At 39.4% G+C, this 24,589-nt stretch overlaps 1 long non-coding RNA gene across 1 annotated transcript in view; it reads left to right on the top strand.

The window, feature by feature from the left end:
* The window catches only part of LOC141730652 (uncharacterized), a 55,855-nt gene that overhangs the window by 7,124 nt on the left and 24,142 nt on the right, over window positions 1-24,589 (top strand). The window contains exons 2-4 of the long non-coding RNA XR_012582252.1: window positions 20,035-20,164; window positions 21,427-21,699; window positions 22,530-22,631. This is a non-coding gene — a long non-coding RNA (uncharacterized LOC141730652). The remainder of the gene's footprint in view (window positions 1-20,034; window positions 20,165-21,426; window positions 21,700-22,529; window positions 22,632-24,589) is intronic.

The raw sequence follows: 24,589 nt of genomic DNA, 5'->3' as shown, positions 1-24,589 counted from the left end.
ACTTTTAAATGCATGCAGTGTAAGTCAGTTGGTCTGCGATCCCTTTTATTTTTGTAAGCTAATTATTGTATGTATAATTAAATCTCCTGAAATTTACATATCATTATATATAATTGAATAGTTAATGATTTACACATTTTACGTTCTACAGCATACCTGAATATATATGGTATACACACACATGAATATATAGGAAGTTTTAGTAGGCTTAGTGTCCTAGATCACCACAGAATTTTTCTTCTAGTCAGGCTGATATTAAATATGATTCACTGCACGTCATTCTCATGATTAAGAAGGTGCCTGTGTTTTTTTTTTTTTTGTGACAGAAAGATAAATGGAAGAACAATTCAGATGTTCAAATATTAACTAGCTGCTTTTTCATGCTGTTAGTACAGTAAATTCTATTGCTAAGGACAAATAGGTGCTGCTTTTATTTATAGGTCACATTCTTTCAATGGTTTTGACTTGCTTGAACATTAGAACAAAACTTTTTAGAAGGACAGGTTTGCCATGTTTCCAACTACTTTTACTCAGCAAAATTTTTAAGACATGTTTGGAGGCAATTTCTTCTAACATTTTTTCACTTTTATCTATAGGAAAGTGTGTTCTACAAGCAGGTTTAGAACAGTGAGGAAGCTTTTATGAGTTGGTTATGCAGAGGATGGCAGTGATATAAATAATTTAGAGGTGGAAGAGGTGAGAGAAGAGGTAATAGTTCTCTTATGATTATCCAAGCTTTGTTTCCAGGTAGGCCCAGAGCAGAAGAGGGGAATTAATTCCTGGTCTTGTTAAATAAGTTTTTTACCAGCTCAAGCTTTTAAGAAAAAGTATAGGTTCAGAAAAAACTTCAGAGCAATTTAGGACTTCAGAACAATTGTTTGTTCTCTGTTAATGATTTTATATCCTCCTTCTCCTCAGAGTATACCTGTTGTGCAGGTCCTTTATAGCAGTAGGGCAAGCTCATGTTGAGTGAAGGCTTCATACTCTTTGTTTAAATGTTGATGAATGCACTCTATAGAAGGAGTAGTAAGTGTCAGTAGTGGTGAAAAAGAAAAAAATTAAATTAGGGATGTATCCCTGTCAAATCCATGTATTTACAACTGTCCTTTAGGGATCAAAGTCTTGATATACTGTTTTAGTTTTTATATATCTGCGGAAAAACTGAATCACAAAGACCTAATGTAATTTTGCAATTTCCTTTCCAGAATTTGTGGGGGCACACCTCCTAAACATAAAGGTATTTTAAGTGATTATTTCCTAGGCTTCTTCAGAAAGCAAGGTTCTTCTACCAGCAATTGAGAGCACCTGATCCAGATTTCTGTTCTGAGTTGCCCTATGGAGGATGGTTTTGTTTTGCTTTAATGACAGGAAAAGTTTGTTGCTTAAAGCAAATCCTTAGAATGTCTCCTTCAGTCTCATGTGGAAAAAATCCCTTCTATTTCATTCCTCTAACTACAACATTGACTGGAATAGTTTGATAACAAATATGCACAGTACCAGTTCCATTCAAGTTATTTGAGACCAGACAGAAAGTCTGAGCAGAGTTTTTGTTGTGTGCACATCTCCTGCATGGCACAACTCGGAGGTGATTCTTACCTTGTGTAGGTGCTGATTTCTGTTGTGGGTACTTTACCACCTTAAGTCTGACTTAATAACTTGGCTGCAAAGCAGAAGGAAAAACTGCTAAATCTCTGCCCACTGTCTGCATGGCTCTGAGCACAGGGGGGACAGGCTTAGCAGCTCACAGCAGCTGAAACCGGGAGTCACATCACCCCCATCTGCTCCTGTCTTCCTGCCTACGTGTTCTCACTTGTGCCAGCTTTGGTGCTTGCTGCAATGCTTCAGGCTTTGATTTAACTCTTGAAATATCAGCAAGGTATTCCAGGGGAAAAAAATCAAACCAACACATCCAAACCCCAAACAGCCATGGTCCATTTTCTGCCTTTTTGTTGAGCAGCACTGACTTAATAATGGGTTTCTGTGCTTGAGAGACATGGGATAAATGGAGAACACAAAAGGAGGGCAGCAAAAATTTTTCTTTTTGGCAGCTGCAGCTGTTATGATGGTTCTGACATGTAGGAAAGAGCCTAACCTATGATGATTTTATCAAACTGGGTTTCAGTCACACGTGCAGCTCAAAGGGTTAAACTGCATTTGGCCCATTACTTTCTGAGCACCTGCAAATACACGTGAGTTTTATGTCTGATGTTTGTGAGTGCTGAAATAGAGCCATGTACTCACATACCCTGCAATGCTTTTTTTGAAGTGCATCGTGTGTGGGTCTCTGAGCTGCTCAAAGGGCTGCCTGATGCATTTCATTCATCCACCTGTAAACACTAGACTTGTCTTAGATAGTAAATGTGCTTACTCCTTGAATCCTAGTTCTTGTATTGGGTGTAACAAGAATTCCCTTTTATAAAATGAGAACTTCTTTGTGATATTGCAGTGAATTATGGAATTATAGTAACACAGCAAAAGCATCAATGTAATCCTAATCTGAACTGAAACCTATTTAGTTTCCAGGAAAAAATAAACAAATGCAGACTCAAGCCATGGGATCTGCTCCCAGGCAGGGTCATGGGCTTTCAACTGGCTGTGTTTGCACATGGGTCCAAATGTTCCAGCTTGGATTCATGTCTTCTTTACTTTCTCATTTTCTCCTCTGAGACTTCTCCTGCTGGTTTTGTCTTTTTGGGAATATCCTTCTGTTGGACATTCCTTCTGTTGTTATTGTTTGGATGCTTCTGTGTTCCTCTTCCCTTTTTTCTTTGTCTTTTCCTTTGAGAGGCTCTTCTTTTTTCCTCCTTTTACAGGTATTTCTTGATATACAAAATACCTTTAGCTTTAGCCCAGCTTCTGTTGGACAAATGGTCACAAGGGAAATGTGCAGATGGCTTAAACAGATGTTCCTGTTAAAGTAAAAATACTTAACTCCTGAATTCCTGCTAGACAGTGCCTCTGATGAATAATGCCAGAATGGTGGCCAGGGACTTGTGTGGCTCCTTCTCACATTGCATTACTGTAACCTCCACCCATGAGCTTTCAGGACAAATGAAGGCTGCTGAGAAAAGCTTTTATTATTTTCATTGCCATGTTAATCTGGATGTCAGTTAGTAAAGATCTGTGCTTGTGCCAAAATGGGAGAACTGGTTTGAACTGGATGAAGGAATCCATCCTGAGTTCTCTCTAGCAAGGCCTGGGTGAGGTTAATTTTTATCAACATATGCAGATTGTCACTGTTGGTTTGGTTTTGGGTTTGCTTCTGGAGTTGTTGTTTTTGGGCATTTTTTAAGGTGGGTGTTTTTCCCTCTGTGCTGAAACCGAAGATGAAATGTCAAGATATTCAGAAAAGAAATTGTGTGTGCTCTGGGGAATATTATTTGAATATAAATATATCCTTTATGCAAGTTGCTTTTCATATTTTCTAATACTATCATATTTAAATGAAGTTATTTTTCATAAATTTGTGATTTGGATTATCCTTTATTTAATCAAGGAAGATGTACAAATAATTACTAACTGACAAAATATCCTAATAAAAATAGATGTACATGAGTACAGTCATCATGAGCTAAAAATGCAAGAGTATGACTGATTTTTATCAAGTGAGTTCCTTGTGAGTGCCTTTCAAGTTTTGGAAAATGTACAATTTCAGAGTTCAGATGCTTGAATAAGAAACCAGTTAAATACTGGAGTGAACTAATCCGTAGGCACAACAGGAACTTGATGGTATAGTAGGTGGTAAGATTCATTTATGATAAGTTATAATGGAATTTCCCTGGAACTGTGTATTCCACCTACTTGAATTCATGTTAGTTTAAAAGACTGGCAATGTGCAGCAAATGCCAAGACATAAAAAATTGGCAAGTTATTGTAAAACATGGAACTAAGTATATGCCTGAGCCACTGCCTGTAGCTCTTGGGAGTTCTGGTGTATTCTGTGGTCTCTATGTTGAACTTGTGGTTCCCATTTAAACATTTGTATTTGTCCAGAGCACTGAGCCTGTTGTGTTTTAATTCAGAGCCTGGGGTCTGACAGAGCAGGAAGTGCTGCATGTCCCTCTTGAGATGAACTCACATTTGTTGTATCTAATAGCTGCGGTGATGTGTTAGAGCTTTGCAGAATTCCTTTTTTTTTCTGTTTATTTTACAATTATAGATAGACAAAAATTCTGGAAACATTCCAAGTTATTGGCATATTAAGGGGGCAGGATTGGTTGTAATGAATAACAGTCGGTTTGGGCCACTTTGAGCAAATTTCCTATTATTAATAGAATTGTAGTGCAGTGTTGTTCTACTCGGAACAATCTGATAGCACTTTCAGCTTTTAAATATCTCTGCAGATTGAGGGGCACTTATTTGGGCATCAGGAATAATTATCAGGTTGACCCCTTTTTAATGCTAGTAATTCTGGTTTTGACAAAATGACTTATATGCATTTTGGTTCAAGCAATTGAAAAAACCTCAGTAAACTGAGTCCTTCCAGGTAGTGATTTGTTGCCTGGAAATGTGCTCTTCCTTCTTTTTTATATCTTCATTAAAAGACAGGTTCTAGAAATACTTCACTGAAGATAGTTCAGGAAAATAAAAACATTTAAAAGCTTAAAAAAACCTCCCCAAAGCCACAGCAAAAAAAAAACCCTAAAGAAACTCAGGGATAAAACTTTTTTTTTTTTCACTTGACAACGTGTAATTACAATTTTGCATCTTAACTTGTCTTCTGAGTGATGAAGAGTCATTCCAGATGATTTAGCTTTTCTTGCTTTTTGTGACTACAAAGCTGTTGTTCAGATCTTGGGAATATCATGTGGGCTACAAGTCTTGGTTCAAATTTCACTAGCAGGTACATTTTCTGAGAACTGGATGAATAAATGATATTGAAATATGTGATGTAAATGTTAATACAGCTGATAGGCTTAGGTGACATCTACAATATAGTATTATTGTGAAGAGAAACTAATGTAGATGGATAAATCTACTTCCCAGAGAGTCTTCAAATTGTTATTTTTAAGAACTTATTATCCTACAGCACAGAGACAGCCCAATCTTATGGAGATTTCTATTGAAAATCTGCCTTATTTCCAGGTACATGTGAATGAGTAGGAATGATGGTTATGACTCTCAGGTGTGGGTGTTTAAAACCGTCCATCATTTCCCCAGTTCCGAGCTCCACTCTGTTGGTGTGATGCAGAGAGGCAGGAGAGCTGCTTGCCTGAGGCCAGTGCAGCTCTGAACTGGGCACCACTTTGTTTTGCTTGGTGATGGTGATTGATGTGCCTGTTGTTTAATTGTCATCTTCCTGGCATTAGCTGGTAGAAAGGATTTTTTTAGCTGTCACAGGGAATAGATTGAAAAGGTTGTGCTCAGCTCTTGTTGATTCCCCAGCTCAACGTGCCGTTTCCACAGTAATGGGGAAGTGGTCCCGTTTGGTGAAGCTGGTGGGTGCATTTTTGTCATTTTTGTCGGAGCATTTACTGGTGAGGGGGGTGGGATTGTGGGGGGAGTGTCACATCAGTGACAGAATAATGGTGGTGCAGCTCAATGTTAAGAGCAATTGTTTGTACTCTTACCCCCGGGGACTGGTTGTGCCTCATACACCCTCATCAAGCTCAACCCTCTCTGTAAAAGAATATTTTCCCTAGTCTAAAACCAATATATCTAAGTCTGTGTTTCTCACCATTCTGACTTTGGTAGGATCATTAAGACTGTTAATTAACTTGACCAAAGCAGCAGTTTAACCGGTATTCTTGTGCTGATTTCTTACCAGCTGTCTTCGTATCACATTTCTGTCATCCTCTGTAGAACTTGTTGGTACTTCAGAACATGCTTGAGAGAAGCAACGTGTTGCTCTTTGAGGTTCTGATTTGTGTTTTATTTAACACTGCAGATGAGGAAGACGCTGGTTTGCACCACTATTGTGCCTGATTTGGGAGAAATTGTGTCTGTGATGCCAGTAAAATGCAATGTGCTCTAAAGGAGGAGGTGTTTGGAGACCAGGAGAGCTGTTATGTGATCACTTGCTTTTGCTGTAAGATGAAAATAATACAGCTACCCATTGTTTGAAGTGCATTGCTGTCTCCAGAGGAAATCTTTCCTTGGTGTTATATATTAATAGGCCAGGTTCAGCTGCAGGGCAAGCAGAATGAACTGCTAAGATAAAGAAGCCACGCCCAGGTTTGTGGTGGCTGAAATTGCTCCAGTTCAGGGCTGCTGCTGTTGGGAACTGTTCATCCACAGAGCCCAGGCTTGCAGGATGTGCTGTCTGGTTTTCAATAAACTTGCTTTTCAGAATAGCTTGCTACATATGGGGAATTTTTGCATATATAACATAAAATAATTTAACATTTTCTAATTACTTTTTCATTAAAGGGATTGCATATATTTAGTTGTTATAATTTTCTTTTTTTAGTGTTATAATCTGCTTTTATTAGTGAAATCTGTTAAGTGCTGTACAGTGCAAGAATGAAAAGGGCACTCATGTCTCTGTACTCCTGTGGCTTTGTCCTCAGCTTATTACTAATAAATGATCTGTCACTTACAACTTTGGTAATTTCAAGCTATATCCTGGGCTGTTTACTGTTCCAAAAAGAGTTCTGATGAAATTCACTTGGTGTTAAGTGGGGTCCTGAAATATCAGGGCTCCCAGGCTTGAAATCGAGCAGCTCCATGACACAGGAGAGAGTTTGGAAAGCACAGCTTTCCAAGGTAGTAGGGGATGCTACTACTATGTCAGTGTTTAAATCCAATTTTTGACAACGTTGCAGAGCACTCAGGTGAAGAGCTGAAAGTCAGTGCTCAGGTTTAGCTTTCAGGCTCATCATTCCTCTATGAGAAATAGAACCCTTCTGCACTGGGGAAAACCGGGATAAAGAGCAGCAGTGCACTCTGTCACCTCCAGTTCAGCTGCAAACTTCACTTCCTAGTGCTGGAATGCACAGGAATTTACCAAGCTCCGGTGTTTTGTTAGCTCAGAGTAGGTGAAGTTCAGGTAAGGAACTAGAGATGCAAAATCATTCATGCACAGAGTCCCCAGGGGATTTGAAGGAATGGAGTTCTTGGCAAGGGCAAACACCATCTTTAGACAAAAGGTCATGTGTTAGTGACCTTCTTTTGTTGTTTATTTGCGTTATAAGTGAGACAACTAAAATGAGATGCTTTGTAGAAAATGATCTAAACCAGCGGTGCTCGGGCATGTGTAAGAATCCACTTGGTGCTTTTTTCACAAGGAAGTTGGATGGCAATGGAAGCAGTTCCATGGCTGTTGAAGTTTGTTTACCCTGTCAGGAGCTGGTGCATGTCCAGGGTGTCAGGTTTCATCACTCGGCGTGTAGCTTTACAAATCATCAATTGCAAAATCAGATTGATTTCCATCATGAAGCAGAAGATGCTTATCTTTGTCTCACGGACTGATTTGGCTTAAATTCTGCTGTTTTCTGGGAAGGGAAAGCTGCTTTGTGTTGTTGATGAAAATGTAACTGCAGGGGGGAAAAAACACCAAACGACAAAACACCAAACCCCAAACAACAGAAAACCAAACCAGCCACAAAAGTTGTGTTTGACAGTAGAAATGTAATAGAAGGAATTGTATTTATGTCCCATTTAAAGAACATCAAAGCAGTTAGATATCTTGAGATAACTTGTCGTTGTGAGATGGAAATATTAATGATTCATGAGGCTGAATCTCATTTAAATGTGAAAATCCTTTTGCATCCATATTATTGTGCTTCCTTTCCTTGTCCTGTGTTCTTTACAGAACTTTTGGTGATTCTGTTACTGGGTTTTTTTCTTTGTTATTGAGTAAAGTTTTGGAGAAGAGGGTAAAATATTTCCCTTTAGTCAGTTTGCAATAGTTGTTGGAATATTAATCTCTTCTTAGAGTAGAGCACAGAAGAGATGAAAGGAATGAATTGTTCCTTCTTGTGCTCAGGGAATGTTTTCTGTATCCTTGTGCCTTCCACTTGTGATCAGCTGCTGCTAAGGCACTTTCCTGAATAGATCAAGTAACCCCAAACATCATAAGCAGTCTCCTTGCTCCCTATTTAACAAGAAATGCTACTGTTTTCCTAATCCTATTATGTTCTTTGCAGAGAACACTACATTTCCCAACCACTCATGTGGACCCTTTCATTTTCTGTTAGTGCCTTACTGTAAGCAAAAGAAATACATTTGAAATAGCAAAGGTAAAAGAACCCCAGAATGTTTCATGTTGCATTCAAACTTAGTGAGCTTTTACAGATTTTTGGAGGCCATATTTTTATTGTGTGATTCTTCCCTGTGGTATTTGGCTCTCACCAAATGACTGCAATTTCTGCTCCTTCAGTCAGAAACAGGCACATCACAGTGATAATTTTACCTTTCAAATTATTAGAAACCAAGACTAAAAAAAAAATTATCTAAAAGTATGAAAAGCAGGGAGTTCTTTATTTTCTGAATCTTAGGAGTGTGTTTGGTTCAACTTCTATCCTGCAGATGTGTTAAGTAGAAAGTTTTTTTGACATTCTCTCGTGATTATTCGAATTTGACACCTAACTTTTTGGGAGGAAGAAATCTGTGGCTGTTTTTGATCTTTCCTGTAGTTGTGCCTGAAAGGAGCCCTTCTCACCCAATCCTGTGTAAATTGAAATTCTGTGACTTGGAGAGATGTGACAACTGTAAGGGGGCAGGAAAGTAGAATGTGAGGCTGAGTAATGAGGATAATGAATGGCATGGAGTGGGCATGTTTAATATTACAGCTTCTGGAATTGAGGATGAAAATTTCTGTATGAGGCTCACACAAATAAAAAGGGAAGGATGTCCTTTGATAAGAGAACAGATGATTGACCATAATGGGTGAGGGAGGAAAGTGAGAAGTAAAGTTTTCATCAATATCTTAATAATGGTGTAGAGAGAGATTTGGGATCTATCTACAGACCAGAGCAGAGAAAATCCAGCTGAAGGCAGAATTGTCTGAGAGTACCTTTATGGCCCTTCTTTAATGGGTTTTGCTGGCTGGATATTTGAAATGCTTCTTCCAGGCAAGGAAGTAATTTTTTTCTTTCTTTAAAACTCAGAATATTCTGCAGTAACATCACAGGCCTGGACATCACTAATGCGAATCATTGGGTGTTTTACATGGAAAGGCTTCCAAAAGGATCTATGATGTCTTTTTTCTTTTCATTACCTGTGATCTGTCCATGTGCTTACTTTAGACTCCTTGGTACTGGAAGTGCAGCTCTAGGATTCTTCAAGAATAAATTGAGTGTGAATGATGGATATTTCTCATACTTCCATTTAAAAGATAAAGAATTGGAATAACAAAAGCTTTCTTTTTCCTAGGTGTTGCCTAGACAAAATTTACTTAATGTTAACAAATATCAGTGAGTCACGAGAAATCTCATTTCTTCTCACCATACGCTTTTCCGAGAAGATTAAATATTCTTTTATAGTCCTTCAATACAGAGTCTGCCAAAAATGTTTGATTAGCCCAGTGATTATAAAAAGTAATGTTTTCATCTGGTTTCTATATCCTATTAAAGAAGAAGTCAGTAGGGAAATTATTCTTTCAGTGTTGAGGGTTGGCAGGAATGCTCTGTGAACTTCAGTTAGATTAAAATTAATAACTATATTTTCTATGTTCCATCTGGTTAAATTGCCATGAAAGCTCTGTGTTTTCTTCTGTTCCTGTGCACGGACACCCTTGATCAAGAGGGATTCATGCATTTGGTTAGAAATGTTTAATTTTAATGAAAAGAACTCAGTCATGAAATTGAACATGACTTCTAATTGTTGCCAAAAAAAACTTAGTAGCAGGATGTCATGACCAAATGGAGGTTTCCTAATGGAGGAAAGTAGAGGTAAAGCTCTGTACAGTGCAGGGGACCAGAGACCACAATGTAGATTGAAGGTGCTGGAGAAGGAGTTTTAGTTGATGTTATGACAATTCTATCCTTTGATTTCAACAATGCAGAGCAACAGCTTTTAAAAACCACTATGGCTGTAAAGAGATCAATGCTGAGCCCAAGTGAAGAACCACTGAGTGCAGAAAAAACCACATATTTTAGTCTAATGTGTAGAGGATAAGCATGAGCATCAACTAAAGCAAATACACAGTTATGTCAATTGGGATTGGAGTCCTCTGATGGTTTCACAGTAAATAGGATAAAAATAATGCAAATTATATACCAGCACTCCTCACAGATGACTGAGCAGAGTTACAGTCCTCATTGTCCTTTCTTGTGGTTTCACTGGGGTGAATCCCTCTGTTGCCAACTTCAATATTTCTACAACAATATTTTTTCTGCTATGAGGGCCATGAACTGTCCTGTACACCAGGAATGAAATTGACCCCCCTCTCTTCCTCAAAGTGCATTGAAAACCTTTTAAGGTGCAAGTCAATATACCTTGAACAGTTAAATTTATATTATCTGGATGTAAGTTTTCTTTACCAGCAGAATAAGTTTTTTTTTTTGTAATTTCCAGAAACTTGAGAGGGCATTAATGTGAACACACAAATAACATTATAATGTGCATACTGGGCAAACTGTCTTAGCCATGCATGTTCATAAATGTACGTTCATTATGTATCAAATAAGGAATTGTGGAAGTAATTTATCATTCTCTATGTCAACAGTCAAGAGACTGGATTTAGAGGACAGTGTCATTTAATGCTATTAATATAATACTTAATTTTGAGGAATATTTGATTTCCCATCATTTTTCCTTTAGTCAGCTTCTGTAACAAAAACTGGTTTAAAGTATTTCAAGTTATATGGAAGAGGAAATCCCCAAACAAAATACCTGCCAGAGAGAGTTTCCTAACTTCCTTGTTTGTCTAACTGTGATTCAGTTTGGTTAATGCTGACTCAGATGTAAATATTTTTTGCATTTTCTTATTAATGTTCCTGGTTTCATGTGGATACTCCCATTGACCTGATTCTTCTGGTAAGGGGTTTTCATACTGTGACTCAGGAGCAATGCAAGCAATGTGACAACTTCAGGAGAACACCTGTTAGTATCAGGTAAGTTGGTATTTACATTTTGTTTATTCCTTCAGCTGAGAAATCTGGAAGATTTGCCAAATGTTAAAACTTGCAAGTCTTAAAGCTTCCTCTTACCTGAGAAACACTCATGCCACATTTAATGGAGCCCATTCTGAAACGAGGACTGTTCAGAGACCTGACCTGAGGAACAAGTTGTGCAGGGGAGTGCTGACACTGCTGAGCAGCCTCACACCTGCACTGCTGCCCACTGTGTCCAGAGTGCCCTGGCCATGCCATTGCAGCCACGTCCTTGTGCCCGAGCACAAGCTGCCGCAGCCCCAACAACTCTGCAATTCAGACTTCTCAGCTCTCTGTGAGGCTTCTCTTTGCATTAGAACTGCTGCTGGTTCTTTCAGGCTGCTGTTGATACCCCGGTGATGCTGCAGTGACCCCGCTAGTGGCCATCATCCAAACAGAAGAGGCTTTTCCCACATCAGGTTAAAAATCTTGTTTGCTATTTCATCAAAGAATTCCTGACCAGCTCAGCTGTGTACCTTGTTTTCTGTTCAAATCTTGATGTTTTTCCTATTAAATGAATTTCACTGTTTTAAACAACATCAGGAAAACTCAGAAGTAGAGCCACAGAGTCGTGGTCCAGTGCTGTGCTGTATGCTCATGTTTGCATCAGCCTCAGTAAAACTGACTGAATACCCATGAATTGTCCCAGAGTGCTTTCAGTAGAAGGCAGCAGGAGTTTTTGCTCCAGTTCTGTTCCTATAGTCAAGTTCACAGACAATCTGGAGCTCTTCAGGGTAAAATAAGTAAAGGAGGATGATGGTTTCTATTCAGATGGGTGAAAAATCCCTCCTCTTACCTGCAGACCTCTTTAAGCAATTGGCTTCCAAAGTAATCTTGCTGTAGGATGAATGTTGATACACATCACTGATAAACAAGGAAATCAGGGTCTTTTTTGGCCTCACCTGGTTCTAACTCCTCATCTATTTCTTTATTATTGGAGGTGCCAAGTACTAAAGGGACTCCCCATTTGTGCACTAATTTAATTCCTTCTGTTTTTTGTAATGAATTGACTTTCCCTTGTACACCAGGCAAAGCTTCACCCCTCTAGGGTACATCTTTGCTCTGTTGTGTCTTCTCTGAGTGCCTGCAGGAGAGGAGTGGCAGGCTGTGTCCTGGCAGGGGACAGTGCCAGGACATTGTGCAGCTCAGGGCAGGCTGTGTGACATCGCTGTCCTGGAGCCCTGTCAAACACACCATGGACAGTTTGTAATTTGAAGGCTAAAACTGAGATCTGCCTGAGCATTTGCAAGCCAGAGCCAAGAGGTAGAAACTCAGAAGGCAAAGCCAAACCAGCCTTTTAGGCAACGTCAGGAAGTTTCTGTAAAATTGCCACAGGCAAAATCTGCCTTGTTCATTTTACAAGATGTTCGACTTTCTGTGAAGTCACATTTTGGAGCTCTGTGCCTTTGATTTTTCTTGGAAACATTTTGGGAGACTTTATATATGATGGTTTCAGAAGGTTAAGAACCAAGCATTTCACTGCCCTGCATGAACCTGGCATTGGAAATATGTTTGTACAGCTGTCACCTTTGTCCCTTAAGCTATTCTCTTCTGTGGTCACTGGGTGTTTTTCATGTGTCTGTCAGATGACAGCCCAGGAAGGGACACACCTTGTGGGAAAAGATTCTTTAAGTCTGTGCCCTTTTGACACTGTTCTGAGTGGAGCAATGGCCAGAAAACCTTTTTGGACATTGTGAGTTCAAAGATAGTTCATTGCTGAATAAAAATTCAGTTTTCTTGGACAGCAACTAGAATTTAAAGGTGTGCATCAGAATTAAGTAGCAAGAAGACTCTTGGTTAAAAACAATTTTTATAGAATGCATTTTGGTGTGTGCAGACTATAAAGGGATTCAAAATTAAATATTGTCTGGATCTTTCTGCACAGTTCCAAATTCAGTGCAACAACCTTCTGGCAAAATAATTTATGAAAATAAACACCTAAAAGTGGATTCTTAGGCCTTCCTTGTTAGTGATGTCAGTTTCATCTGTCAGCAGTAAAAATACAAATTCACATAGTTACGCGTTTGGCCATTTAGAAATAAAATCAGAATTAATCTCAAGAAGGGATTAGGCTTTGTCCATTTATAGTCTTACTCTGTTTCTCTTTCTATTTGAGGTGAATTGCCAGAAAATGTATTTAGTATACCAAATATGTGCCTTTCTTTTATTGTATCACCCTATCCTACATCTTTATCTTGGGGACTTCTGATACTTTTGAGGAAAGCAGTGCCTAGGAAAGTAATCAAGAGGTTTTGGGGCAATCCTTAGTTATATTATGTACTTTTCCATTCTCCTGGTTTAAAGCTGTTCTGCAGTACCACTGTGTGGAAGTAGTGATTGGGTAAAGAGATGTTTAGAAATAAGTTTTTTTTACTAATACAACTGCTGCAAATTACATGCTGCTTTCTTTAGTTCTACTTTAATATTTTTCTACAGCATGAGAAGCAAAAGACAAATGTGAATATTCTAGGGAAATAGGTGATGTTTCTCTTTTCTTATTCATAATTTGTTTTGGATTCTTCTTGCTTTTCCCCATGCTGCTCTTCAGTGTTTTCTATCCATGGGCACAGAAACAGACGAGGCAATCAAAACAGGATGTGGAGCACTTATCCTCAAGATGCTTTTGGGCAGCGGAAATCACGGTTAATTGCAGCTAAGCAGTGGCATTTCTGATATCATCACTTTCAGGCTATACATTTTTACAAAAGCTGAGATCTGTGTTTTTCACTAACAAAGAAGGAAATGGATCTCATGCAGGGGATTTAAAAGGAATCTTTCCCTTTATATGTGTTTGGGTTGTTCATTTGTGAACACACCAGCTGTGATTTCTTGGAAATCTTATCTTGGTGTACCCTTTCAAAGAACAGTGAAAAGCTCAGATGAATGCAGTCTGTGCTGGCAAGCTGAGAAGTCCCACATGAATTTTATGGAAAAGCTTAAAAATGGGTTGAGGGATTCCACTGGCTGGGATTTTTGGTTTGTGGTGATTTTATTCTTTTTTTTAAGCCTTTTGATTCTGCTAAAACCTGGTTTGGTAAATGATTCCATATAAAACTCAGCTTTCATTACCATTTAATTTAATTTGGGTATGTTTTGCCAGGTGTGTCACCTGCTGCCATTTATTTAAAGCAAAGATCATTTGTTTGTTTCACTTTCTTTTTGAAGAAAGTATTTTCTGCTGATTTGAATATGCATACACTTTGAACCAAGTGATACAAAGGGCTCAAATGACCTTGCCCTCCTGCCTCTAAAGAATTTATTTTGCGTGACTTGCTGTGTGTTGGAGGGGCTGGAAAAGCAGTTTTGTCAAGGGCTCTTGTCAAGAGTTGAGAAAAGTTGTCTGAGTCAAGGGTTATGCAGATTAATCATGTAATCATTAGCTGTGCTTCAGGCATGTTAAGGGGGAGGCTCAGATGTCACTGGGTAAATAACTGCAGGGAAACCTGGAGATAATGGAATGTGGAGAGCAGGTACGTCACTCACTGATCCGGGTCAGCAGTCCTGAAGAGATTTTCACTTTTAGCCCTTGAGGGGTGTGTCCCTGTCACACACTGATGACCAAACCCTTTCTGTGGGGCTATAAATACTGAGTGCACTATTTTGGTGGCAGTACCTGTGAGGGCACTGAGGGAAGCTCTCTGCCTCAGGAGCAATATTCCTGCCTGGCACCTGCTCTGGGGCTGCCAGCACATCCCGTGCTCTGTGCTACTGAACCACATCCCTGGGCAGCTCAATGCTGCAGAGGCAAACAAGGCTGGATTGGTGTCTCAGTTTTTATTTGTCAGCCAAATGTTAGCTAGTGAGAGTTTCTAAAAGACGTCAGCACGATCTGGAGACTGAGTGCTTTTTACTGTTTTTTATTTCCAACAGAACAGTCCTGCGATGAAGAACACTATTGTTCTTTGCATAGCATTGTAGTGTGTAGTCCTAATTGCTGAAAAATACTGATTACTTTTCACAAACCTATATACAGTGTAGGTCAGCACAGTAAACAAGTCTTTTTTAGATATCAGCAAGTCTGTACAGGTGTGAGTGTGTTAGGCAGGCATTGCAGATAAACCCTAGTTAACTTCATGTGCAGGGGTAGCAGGTATGTTTTCACCATCCTTTTATCTTTGGAGTGGCTACAAGAGGAAAGTAGAAGATGTGAAGTAGAGATGTCTTTTACTTGCTGTCATCTTGTAATATTCCTACTCCCACCCTTAAATTTCACCCGTTATATTCCTATTCTTAACTTTTGCTGGGTTTGATTGCTTATGTGGGCAGAGTCAAGGAAAAGGGGGAGATAGATGGCTTGGGGCTGTTTTGTCTCCCTTCAATGAGGTTCAGTCTTCTGGGGTGAGCACTGCCAGGCTGTTCTGTGAGCCCTGACAGGATAAACATGCTAACATTGCCAAGGAGAGCAACGCAAAGTGTTCTCAGGTGCTGAGCTTTGTTCTGATGCTCTGAGCTTTGTGAAGGAACTTCTAAAAGCCCCCAACACAGATACAGGTGGGCAACATTTAAATTCAGGACATGTGTGCCAACTGCTGCTTTGAACAGACTGTGTGTGCCTTTGACAGCCTCTGGGTCCTGAAATAGAAGGAGAAAAAAAAAAAACAAAACAAAACAGAAAAAACTTCATGTTTTTGGCTTGGGCACTGTGCTGTGTTGGGTTTTTTTGGCAGTGTTATATAGAAGGAGCTGTACCAACTGCAAAATGGGAAAATCATTTGAAGTCTTTTATGACAGGGATTATGTCTCTATGTCCTGGGGACTAATATGAGGATTTGACAGTTACCCTTGAAGGAATCTGAACTATGGGACATTTGAGGAAAGAGCCAAGGGACTGGTGGGAACAGCGTTCTGGCAAGTGCAGCTGCAAAAACATGAAGCAGTTTCTCCCTAAAGATTTGGAGGAAAATATCGGTGTTTCCTTTCACAGCAAATCTTGGGATGTGTAAATGGAAAAGAGGAGGACAAGGGACCTTTTACTCTGCCTAATAGTATTTCTGAAGGGAGTTTGCTAAAGCTTGTGAGTCATATGATGTTATCACAGAGTATTTTTTCTGTGATTTCTTCTCTTAATTTCCATTCTGACAGCTTAAGTCTGGGTGAGAGATTTTCTCTCTTGCTCTTACCTTTCCTTTTGTTCCAGGGTAGCTCCAACAAAACATTTGAAACTTTTCATGTTCTTAATAGGTGAGAGGAAGACTTTCCCTGTCATCTCTGCTGAAGGCCTGTACTTCAGCTTTCCTAGAAGAGATATTTCTGTGCCATCATTACCTTTTGGGTTCATGGTGCCTCTTCTCTACCCTGTATCTCTTTGGAGAGATACTTTTGGTGATAATTCACCTGCTTGCTGTCAAAATATGAGCAAGACAAGATTGAAAACTCCTAGAAGGGATAAGAAGGGATAGAAATTAGCCCCATACACAAACAGAACCAAACCCAACTTTCAGGGAAAGTAATATCTGTACTTGAGTGTTGTAAGCTCTCCTTTGGTCCAAACCTTTCTGAGTAACAAAATGAAAGCGGTTTTCAGTTCTGCTTTACACAGAAATCCATCCGTAGAGGAGGGAAGAACATGACAAACACCACTGTGCTTTTAAATAATAGCTTTCTGAGATGAAGTGCCATTGTCAGAAACCACATTCAGCAACACTATTAGCTGGAGACATGGAGGTAAAAGCAAAACCAAGGGGAAGCATTATGTCTGTTGGCCCTCAGACCACACAATTAGTGCTGTGGTTAGTTGGGGCATTTTAAAGCTAGGAATTAAGAAATTATTGGAGTGTTGGTAACTTTCCATAATACCAAATGCACAGGGGCTGGTTTGTTAATGATTAAGACAGAGCCTGTCATTTCCAGAGATCTAGTGAGAGTGTGGGGATGAGCTGGTGCTTTTTATCCCACTCTCTGCTGAGAATATTGTCTTTTGGAAAATCAAAGATTATATAGCAAAGTCTTTACTTTCTGATCAGATGAGGCTGTGGATTTGAGCAGCAGAGGTCATGAGATGTGTTATAAAATGAGGTATTTTTTCTGCTGTGCTTGTTCTTCTTACCCCCTTAATCAGATTTCTACACTTTACAAATTATGTGGAAGATCAGAAAGTCTCAGCTGGAAAGGGGTTTTACCTGTTAAAAACAGTTAAAACCCCCTTACTTTCTCTCTGTTGTATGATCTAGGACATCATGCCTCCAGAATCCATTCCAGTTCCCAGAGGCTTCTCTATGAAGTAAAAGGAAAGACTTATACTCCCGGTTACAGCCAAGGAGGTGTTGAGTGAGACAACATTTTATGTCCATCATTTTGAACAATATTATTATCCAGTTTATGCCTTTCATATAATAATACCAGATTTGCTGAGAAGAGTAGTTTCATGAGCTACTGGCTTGGCTGGCAGAGCTGCCCTGGCAGTTCCCTTGCTTGCCCTCCCCTCAGTTCAGCAGCCATTCCTGTGTTCTTTGTGTAGTGTTGGTCTATCCCAGACTGTTGAAAACACCACAAAAACTGTGTGTGTTTCTTAAAAAAAAAAAACAAACCAAACAAAACCAAAAATCAAAATAAAAAATTGATATTTTTACTGATCTACTTTACAGCACAGCTGGAATTGTTCTGGTGTTAGTTCATTGCCACACATGGATGCAACAGGTGGCCCAGTTCAAACTGACTTTGCTGCTAATGTGTAATGAAACTTTACTGAGGGTTCATGGTATTGTTTCAGTTTCCATTTTTCACAGAAGACTCTCACTGTATTTTCATGCAGTCACTGTGAAACTGTCTCCAGAGCTGCTGGAGAATCCAAGTGTTGCTCATTCAATATTGGATAAATATTTAAGGGAATTAAGTCACCCAGCAGAGTGGATTCTGAGAAAAGCTTAACTGCTTGTAGTGAATACCATTTCATTTCTTGTATTGCTGGATAAGTTGTAGCTGTATTATGTTGTCGGGCAGGTACAGTTTTTGTTGTGGAAGGTGGTTTATTATGATAGAGTAAGAGCTAATTTACAGGGGCCAGATTAACCCCTCTTCTGCTGGAGGGCCCTTGCCAAGGCCACTTTGGAAATACTAATAAAGGCTTAACTCCTTATTCTCTGCAAACCAATCTTTCCAAGATCCTTCTATAGGAAATGAAGTTGTTTTGGGATTTCAGATTAACTCAGTTCTTGTATGCCACAATTTATTTCACTGTGGTGCTTTTCATACACAGATATTTTCCACTGGTTGTGCCTCCCAGCTGGCTTGTCCTTGCTGGCCTGACAATGCAGATCCATAAATTACAAATTATTAGCAAAAGTTCCAGTTTGAGGATGTGGATTGACTTGTACTCCTCCAAAAGTGTGAACTAGGAGCACCTGAAGCTGTTGCAGTGTTGAGCCAGACACTCTGAGTGCAGAACTTGGGCTGCAGTTTCTGCTTAATATCATACTTTGGTTTCCTGTTGAGCTGGAATGATGAATACTCTTATCTCTGTGATCCTATTGTTATCAAAGCATTTGTGTAGGCAGCCTTTGATGAGAAGCTGATAGGGAGGTAGAAGAGCAAATAGCTCTCTAGGTGCACAAGCAAAAGATACCTTTTGTTTTCAGAGTATCTAAAAGCCATGTCTTGTCTTTGTGACTGAATTTTCTGTTTCAAGAGCACTGTGAAGAGGCTTAATGTCTTTCTGCAAGATCTCTGTTGTTCAGTCATACAGTTCTTTTCCTGTCTTTTCCCTTAGCATTAGAGAACAGCCTCTTGCTGTTTGTGGAGGCACTACTCAGTGGGTTACATTAGCACAGCATTTCTTTATACATAGTGAGAACACGTCGTGATGTGTGTTGTTTCACCACAGAGAGCATCACAGAGCAAATATCTGCTCAAAATGCAATTAAGGGCTACAAAGCCTGAAAGATGAACTGCCTGGGGAGACAAAGTTTACTTTGAAAGGCAGCAAAGAGAACATTGTGAATTCTGTGTTCAAAGTGCTTCTTTGAAAAAAAGGCAACAAACTTCAGTGCAGTTGAACACCTGCATAGCAGAAGAGCTAGTCTCAAACATTTGGAACTTGATCAGCCCCTCTTGGGGTATTGTCTTTGGTCTCCAAACAGGAGAGTTTAGCTTCTGATTTAAGCCATAAGCATATGTGAATTCATACTGCTGCTTTACAAACCATAGTCTAAACTTTTAAGGGATCACTATGGACCAGAAATTCCCACCCTTCATTTTGTTCTGTGTTCCCATTTTCAATGGAACAAGCTTTACCATTCTCATCTACTCTCTCTCCTGTCCTTCCCTGCCCTGAAACAAACTGCTTGCTTGTACTTTGTGGTACTGACACCCTCTTCCTCCCTCCTTAACAGACTTTATGTAATTAATGATGGCAATAAGAAATAACTTAGCAAAAATATAGGGCTTGTGACTCTCAGAGACTATCAGCCATTTTTCATGAAGGTTGTGGGAATGGAAAATCCAATTCTGCTTTCTGGTTTCTGCCCTGTGTTACTGCTGACAATGCCTTGATTATAACATAATAGGAAACATGAACTTATTAGAAAGTAAATACGCTCTCCTCAGTTCTGAATATTTTTTGGTCGTGTTAGAGTTGTGTTTAATAAGAGAGCAGGGAAAAAGCTTGTAACCTGATTTTCTGACTAAAATCTACTTCAGTGATCTCTGCACAGACACAGAATGAAGTTTATGGAACTCTTTATTCCTCTTCACGGCCTGCTTTTTTTTCCAGCAGACATTTTTGAGCGCCTTTTAACTTCCTTCATAAATTGCCTTTCTGCTCGATTCATTTCCTCAGTTAGCATAGCAGTGTATTTTGTGTTATTGCATTTTCTTTGTAGAGTCACACACCTTACTATGCTATTTTTGTTTAGGGAGGCGCATAATAAAGAAAGATGAAAATACTAAAAATAAAGGAATTCTGGACAGCTTTTACCTTTAGTTTAACTGCATTGTTATATCTATTTGTCCCATACTTTTGATGGCTTGATGTGCAATTTCATGCAATTGTATTTATTTTCAGCTGCCAACACCTTCAACTAATTTTTCAAGGTTTGAAAAAACAGAATAGCAAAGAAAGAAAAAAGTTATAATCATGAGTGAATAAAAGAATGATTGGACGGTCATTAATTTGAAACAAGAATCATCTCTAGGTAAGTTTAAAATGTTCCTTATTATTATTTCTATTGCTTTATAATTTTTTTCTATTACTTTAGATGGCATCATGACTTAGTTATGAAACCTGTTCTTTAAGACAAGTCTTTGTACTTAGCTGTCAGCTCTCTGTAAGTATTTCTAGGAACCATGCTGATGGTTAGGCTGAATTAAATGCCTTAGAAATTACATTCCCTTGGAGCAGCTCAGGCTCCGTGACATTGAACAGTCCCTGGTGCAGGGCACAGCAAGGCCGTGTTTAACTGCAGAATAACTGGAGAAAACAAGCTTTTGGAGCAGAGCTGAGAGCTCAGGATTAATGAGCTGGAAGATTTGCCAGGGCCAGGCTGTGCCAGCAGCCCTTCTCCTTCTTGTGCCCTGCAGGGTGACGTTTCCACCCGCTCCCGTTATTGGCACGCGTGGAACACCTAAACCAGGCCCATCACACCCCTCCTGCCAGCCCAGGATTGTTTCCACCACAAATTACAGGCTCAGCACTGACCAAGAAGGGCAGGGCTTGGTGTCTTGTACCTTTTTATGGCATGGCAAATAGCTATGCAATCATCCTGCAGTACCAGTGCAAGAATACAAATTACAGGCCAGCCCAGGCTGCTGCCTTGTCTTGAGGCAATTGGCTGTTTGTGTCAGCTTCACTCTCTGCTCATTGTTTCTCAAAAGGCAGATGGACACAAAGGGAATGTCCAAGGCCCAAAGAAGTTCAGTGTAGGTGTAAGGTGCATTTAGTAGCTATTGGTGAAGTTACTGGTTAAATAAACTGCCTGAGAATAAAGCATTAGTAATGCGTTGTTATGCAGTTGTTCAAAGATTGTAGAAACCTCCTTCTCCAATTTCAGCTACAGATGAGTATGGGGAAGTAGGCAGTAATTAATGGAAGTGAAATTGAATCAGAGGAGTCATCCATGTCCAGAAAATGCCAGAAAATCTGTATCTCTGCTTTCTGATCCAGTGCAGATGCCAGAGCATCACTTAAGTTAGGGTCTGTTAGTAGTTACTGCTTAGATGGGAATCAACTCCATGGGGGAAAGCACTGAGGTCTGTTTGTAATGGTAAAACATTAAAAAAAGCAAGTCTGACTTGAAGAACTATAATACAATACCAACCTTAAAGGAAATTGCTTTCTCAGGTGCTATTAGTTGTCATGGTCTTTCAATCTATGGTGTAATGACAATTGTACATCTCTAGATAATCATTAACAGCACACATTGTGTAGGAAGGATAAATTTTATTCTCTTGCCCTCAGGTTACTTGCAATGAGGAGATGTTTTCCCTGTCACCCAAGGGGAAAAGAGAAGGCTAGAACTTTAATTCAAGGCCTTGTGAAAATGAGTGTGTGTGAAGGTGAGGTAAAGTCAGCAGCACCAGCTTGATTCCCTATAAATGTTGGAAGATTCCAACCCAAGGTGCTGGCAGGGATGACACTCAGCATCACAGTCCAAAGAATTGCTTTAAAAGAAAAAGTGTTGGTTTGGAACAAGAGAAAAGTATTTCAAATGACTCTGCTTTGAATCTCCTGGTGAGTTCCATCTTCTGTCATAAGACTACAAGCTGTTACAAAATGTACTATTTATTTTTAGGATTACAACAGCACAAAAGTTTAAAGCATTAAAACTTTCTTACACGGGCTTATGTTCTGTTGAGAAAAACAAAATCTCTCCTCCAGTTGGTGAATAAGACTTGAATTCCAAAAACAGATGAGCAAACAGCAATATTTGGAAAGTGGGCATTGAGTGTGGGGTTACCTCTAGTTCTATTTAGCTGTGTATTAGAGATGCACGTTGTCTTTTCAGTTGCATACTCTAATCTTCCTGCACTATAATGGATTTGAGCACACAAAACAATGGCATTTTGCTCATTTCTCATGTAAAGCCTTAGAAGTCAGAAAGCACAACTCTTATGCTGTGAAGTATCAGTGTGTGAAACATTATCCAAAACAACTGTAATTAGAAGCTATAACTCAACCCTATATTTAAAATCTCTTAGAATTGGAGAGAGATAAAAAATTATAGATAATGTAAACACAATTAAGAAAAATGAAGCCAGTTACTGCTAGCATTTTGTAAAAATGTTTAAGTCTTCCATCTGTTTTTTTCTCTTTTCAAAGGTATAAAAATAGATCTATTAACTTATAAGCTATGCATACAGGAATAATTTAGATCAGAATCTTTCCTGAAGCTTTTGTTGTCTTTTGTCTCTCTCTCCTTCTGGCAGGGGGTGTGGGGATTATGTGGAGAAAGCTGCTGGTGTTGTTTAGAAGCACATTTAATTCTGCTCTATGCCATTCTTTCTGGCTTGCTTATGTATCAACTTTGTAAAAACCTCATTTTAATGGTCCTTTTTTTACAGAGACAGCATCAGCCTGGGGATACTTGTGAGGGGATCTGCAACCTGCTTTGAACTTGGTTACAGTCACACTTAATTCTGACATGGATTCTACTGCAGCACTGTGTGAGTCTTCCAGTTTCTGGAAATTACACAAATATATTAATTCATGATTCTGATGCCTCCAACAGTAAATCTTTCATTTGGTTGTTGGGTAGTGGGGGGAGGACAGGGAACAAAAAAATCGCTACAGAAATGTAGCCAAGCAGAGAGAAGGTTGAGAGGTGAAATGATTTACAGCCTTATTAGAGCAAAGCTGTGTGAGACGTGATCTTTGATGCTGTGAGGAGCAGTGGCTTGGCTGTGACATCATCAAGTCTTAGATGTATTGTCAAAAGTTCTTAGTCTATTCCAGCTGTACTTTGGAACACTGGAACATTTTAGAGATCTCACCAATTGCTACCACAGAAAATAATCTGGTTTAGCCCCTAGCTAAGTTATTTCTGAGGACAATCGTCCTTCCTTTACATACAGGCTTTACATGTTGCTACTATTCTCAGATAATGGTTTTGGAGCAGTCCTTGTGGGGCTGTACAAATGCTGGTTAAAACTCTCAGTAACTTCTTTGTTTATTCATGGCTAAAGATTTGTGGCAAGACCAGTTTTTTTAGAAGCAAGTGTGCATGCTTCCTTAAAATAACCTTTTTGACTGTTGTGAGAGCACTGGGTGGCCCAGTCCAGTCTGAGTGAGGTGTGGCCTCCGCACATATCCTGTGTTTGATCACTTATTTACAGTTTCTTTGGATGTTTATAGCTATTTAATATTTTAATATAGCTATGTTTCTGTTGCCTGTCTGTGCCTTCATAATAGCATGTGTGCACATATGACTTCTCAGGACTGAAAAGTGATCTAGTCTGACCTTAGCTGCACCATGGAGAGGTGAAAATCTGAAGGAAACAGCTGATGTCATAAAGTATCTCGTCCTCTTCTAGCACAGTTATGATCTTAGATCAGTTGTTTCATCTGCTCACTTCCACCTTTGCCTCCTTGAGGGAGATTATCTTGTGAAATGCTCAGGTTTTGAAAAGTGTAACAAAGAAAGCAATTAAGACTTCTGTCTCAAAACCACTTCAATTCCAATAATTAAAAAGCATTTTGTATAGAGCTTACTGTTGTAAGGGTCTGCGAGTACTTCACATAAATAACTGTGAAGGAAGAAACACAATGGCTTGTTGGTTTTGTGCCTTCAATTTATCAGCATATGCTAAATCACTAATACATGGCAGCTTCTGGGGCTTGAATGGTATTGATGATATGGGATAAGGGAAGAATGCCTTATCAGGGTGTGAGCTTTTTGTGAGTGACTGCAAGGCCAGAAGACACTGCCAGATGAAAACTCAGAAGGTCCCAATAAATGCAGTCAAGAGCTGTGCTGAGGAACCTGTTAAAAATGCCAGTGTTTGTCAAGGCATTTGAGCAGCTACTAAAATTGACCATTATCTTCTTGTTTCTTGTGCATTTTCTGATTAAATTATAGCAGATGCAGTGTAATGCAAAGCCATAGTGCTGCAGAGTGCTGGGGACTTTTTGTCAGTGGAATGTAACAGCATTAACAAGCTTCCCTTGAAGAAATTTGCTTGGCTTTTTTTTGTGATTGTAGCTCAGAACCCTTTAGTGAGACAAGAAGCAGTTCATTAGTGCTGAACTGCACTTTGGTGTTCACTGAGTAGTGCTCTGTAAGGACTTCTTTCCTTGATGTCCACAACAGAGATGTCACTGTCACAGTGTGGGGAAATCTCTGCAGAAAGCTTGTTGATGCTGTCTAACCCCTGATGCTGGTGCATTTTCCAGTGTTGCAGTTTTGTGGCAGATGCTGTGCTGTACCAGGCCTGCTCTGTGCATCTCTGAACCACAGAGCAGCAGTAGCTACAAAGCTTTGTCAGTGTCTGAGTGAAGAATTTACAGTGGTGAGCTAAATGAAATTAGAAAAGTCTGTTTTCTCCTGTCTCTGAGATGTTCAAGTGTGCTGTTTTTCTGAATCAAAGTATTTCTTGCACTTTTTTGAAAGATCAATTTTTAAATT

This window comes from Zonotrichia albicollis, chromosome 12, assembly GCF_047830755.1.
Source record: "Zonotrichia albicollis isolate bZonAlb1 chromosome 12, bZonAlb1.hap1, whole genome shotgun sequence".
Taxonomy (NCBI): domain Eukaryota; kingdom Metazoa; phylum Chordata; class Aves; order Passeriformes; family Passerellidae; genus Zonotrichia; species Zonotrichia albicollis.
Note: the sequence above shows the minus strand (reverse complement) of the source record. Positions and strands in the feature narration are given on the sequence as shown.